We start from the raw sequence: 3,860 nt of genomic DNA on the forward strand, positions 1-3,860 counted from the left end.
CTCCACCCCACTGCTGCCAGTCTGTCCCCACCGAGGCCCAAGCCCGTGAGGAGCAGGGACGTTCTTCTGTCTTGTCGTCCGGGCCCTCAGCCCCGAGGACAGGGCTCAGCGCTGCCCCCCGGTTCTGCCGAGCTTTCATCGCGCCTCGCTGTGCGGTGTCCGTTCGGGGCGCACAGCCTGCGGGTGTAACTCGCATCCACTCAGGCACAGAAACCCGCGGGAAAAGGAAAGGAGGGGCGCCTGGGGGCTCAGCTGGTGGAGCGTCCTCTTGATTTCGGCCCAGGTCATGATCCTGGGGTTGCGAGATCGAGCCCCCCAGCCTGGAGACAGCCTGAGATTCTCTCTCCCTCTCTCTCTGCCCCGGCTGTGCTGTCTCTCTTTCTCCCTCAAGATAAATAAAGAAACTCAACGTTTGGCGCTCCCCTCCTGCCTGCCTACCCCCGCCCCCCCATGACCTCTCCCCTGCCTGCTCACTCCTCCTCCATGACCTCTCCCCTGCCTGCTCACTCTCCCCATGACCTCTCCCCTGCCTGCTCACTCCTCCATGACCTCTCCCCTGCTTGCTCACTCCCCCCCATGACCTCTCCCCTGCCTGCTCACTCCCCCCACNGACCTCCCCTCCTGCTTACTTAGCCCCCTGTGATGCATCTGCTCCGGAATCACAAGTCTATTCCCACAGAAGTCTCTGCCTCGGGCTCTGCTTGCTGAGAACAAGGGACGAGACCCCCAGCAGGTATGTGGGTCCCACATCCCAGGTCTTGGGCATCCAGAGTCCGTGTCGGCCCCGAGCCTGGGCACACGCGTCTGCCTGGACGTCCACGTGTGAACTTCTGGGGGTAAAGGTGAGGAGCGGCTCCAGCAGGAAGATGCACCGGGTACCGCTAACTGCCGCTTTTCTCCTCCTTTCTCTCTAGGCCGAACCCCCAGGGTGTTTGGTAGAGGAAAAGCCCCTTTATAAACGATCGCTTCCCACAGACGGCAGCACACCAGGAGCGATGCTCACCCCGCCCGTCCTCCGGGAAACGCGGCTCAAAACCACGAGGCATCGGTCGCACCTGTCAGGACGGCTGAACTCAACAACACAGGAAACAACAGGTGCTGGTGAGGGTGCGGAGAGCGAGGCCCTCGGCCCCTGTTGACTGGACGCAAACTGGTGCGGACCCTGTGGAGAGCGGTGTGGGGCTCCTCAGAAAGGTAAAAATGGAGCTAACCTGCGATCCGGCAGAGCCACTACTAGGTATTTACCTGAAGAACACAAAAATATGAATGCAAAGGGGTACAGGCATCCCTGTATTTACTGCAGCATTATTTACAATAGCCAAATTATGGAAACAACTAAATGTCCATGGACTGATGAATGGATAAAGAAGAAATTATACACACACACACACACACACACAAAGGAATATTTAGTCAGCCATAAAAAGAATGAATTCTTGCCATTCACCGTGACACGGATGGAGCCAGAGAGTATAATGCTAAGAGAGAAAAAAGTCAGAGAAAGACAAATACTATAGGATTTCACTCCTATGTGGAATTTAAGACAAAAAACAAATGAGCAAAGGGAAAAGAGAGAGAGACAGGGCGGGGCATCTGGGTGGCTCAGTCCGTTGAGAGTCTGACTTCAGCTCAGGTCATGATCTCTCAGGTCATGATCTCCCAGTTCATGAGTTCAAGCCCCGTGTTGGGCTCTGTGCTGACAGCTCAGAGCCTGGAGCCGCTTCGGATTCTGTGTCTCCCTCTCTCTCTGCCCTGCTCCTGCTCACTCTCTCGCTCTCTCTCAAAAAATGAATAAACATTTTAAAAAATTAAAAAGACAGAGACAGGGGCGCCTGGGTGGCTCAGTCGGTTAAGCGACCGNACACCTGAAACTAACAGAACACTGTATGTTAACTACATTGGAATTAAAATAAAAACTTTAAAAATTTTAAGAAGTAAATAAAGGGAGATTTGGAGGTTGGAAGGAAAAAGGAGGGCTTCCCCTCCAGCCAGGGTGGCCATGTGACCACACACACGACAAGATGCGGCGGGAGGGTCTGGCACGGGCTTCTGAAGAAACACTTTGAAAGGCCAGTCCCTTTGGATCTTTGCTCTTCCTGAAGGCTGCCGACCTTGACCCTGTGTTCTGGCCGGAACGTGGAAGTGGTAAGGGTGCGCAGTGGCTCTCAGGCTGTCATGGGAACGGAAACCACACGCTTTTCATTCTCAGATGGAGAAGGCTGGAAAGAGCATCAGTCTCTGCAACAAGAGCAGCCCCGAGTCTACAAAATTGTCACTTAAAACATTTTTTTTAATGTTTATTTAATTTTGAGAGAAAAGGAGAGACAGAGTGCGAGTGGGGGAGGGTCAGAGAGAGAGGGAAGCACAGAATCCAAAGCAGCTCCAGGCTCCAAGCTGTCAGCACAGAGCCCGATGCGGGGCTCGAACCCCCGAACCGTGTGATCATGACCTGAGCCGCAGGCAGGCGCTTAATGGCCTGATCCACCCAGGCGCCCCAAGACTTTGCTTTTATATCTGATTTTTAGAAGTCTGCAGATCGTGTGTCTTGGCGGCGGGGGGGTGGGGAGGCGGTAGTGTATTCATCTTGTTTGGGATTGTCTGAGCTTCTTGGGTCTGTAACTAATGTGTTTAATTATTTCTGAACATCCTTGGCCATTTTCTCTCCAAACATTTTCTTGGTCTCCTTTTCACACATCTGCCTCTGGAATTACAATTATTACAAGTGTTAGGTTATTTGATATTGTGACATTGCTCCTTCGTGCTCTGTTTTTTTCATTATTCTTTTAATTTTCACTTTGTGCGTCAGCCCGGGTGAGCGCGAGGGGCATATCGTAAGGTTCACCGGCCCTTTCTCTGCCCGTGTCGTCTCCTGATGCGCTCGAAGGACGCCTCCTCTGTTACCCATTCTGTTTTCAGTGACACGTGTCTGTGTGAAATATGCGTCCCTTCTGTGGTTTCACCTCTGCCAAAGTTTCTCACTCGCCCCTGAGCGGCGGCGTCCTTTTCCTCCAAAGCCCTGAGTGTGGTGGGCGCGTCAGCCCAAACCTCTGTCTTGTATGTGGTTGCTTTGTCTCCTGATGGGACGTCTTTTCTTTCTTGTCGTGTGCGTCCTTATTTAGAACAAATGCAAGGACTCACGTGTAAGACATGGAGACTGAGGTCTATGGTATTCGTGCTGCGGAATGTGTGCAGCTCCTTCTAAGCCATTAGTGTGTGTGATCATGTGTCTATGCAGGCACACACCCATATAGGTGCACACCACACACGTGTGCGCACGTGTATTTGTGGGTAGGTGTGCATACGCCTGTGTATTTGCATGTACACGTGCAAGAGTGCACATGCATACATATCGGTAAGCATGTGTGCGGGGGTGTGCACAATCGTGTGCATGTATGACAGCGTGTACGCACGTGCACGGCACAGTTTGTATATACATGCACAGGTGTGTGCATATGGGTGTGTGTGCACGTGTGTGTCTGCGTGCGTGCACACATACATGTGGGTGGGTGCGCGTGTGCATGTGTGTGCACGTGTGAAGTCCATCTAGTCTGGAGTGGAGCTGGGTTTGGGCTCTGTTGCCGTGTCACCGTCGGGCACGGCTGGCTGGGTCCCTGTGACACAGCTTTGCTCCAGGCTGGGCGTGGCTTTGGCAGAGGGGGTGTCTCTGTGCTCCCGCTCCAGGCCTTCCTCACAGGCCGGGACATCAGGCCGTCTCTCCCTGTGCTCTGGCCTCTCCCGGAACCGGGGTGCCGCTGCTGGCCAGCCTGGTATCGGGGGGGGCAGTTCTGTTTTCCAGGCCCCTGCTTCCGTTTCCGGGGCTCGTGTGCTCTGTCCTCCAGCAGCAGATGCTGCTCCCCTGG

This window comes from Crocuta crocuta, unplaced genomic scaffold, assembly GCF_008692635.1.
Source record: "Crocuta crocuta isolate KB4526 unplaced genomic scaffold, BGI_CrCroc_1.0 scaffold862, whole genome shotgun sequence".
In the NCBI taxonomy this organism is placed as follows: domain Eukaryota; kingdom Metazoa; phylum Chordata; class Mammalia; order Carnivora; family Hyaenidae; genus Crocuta; species Crocuta crocuta.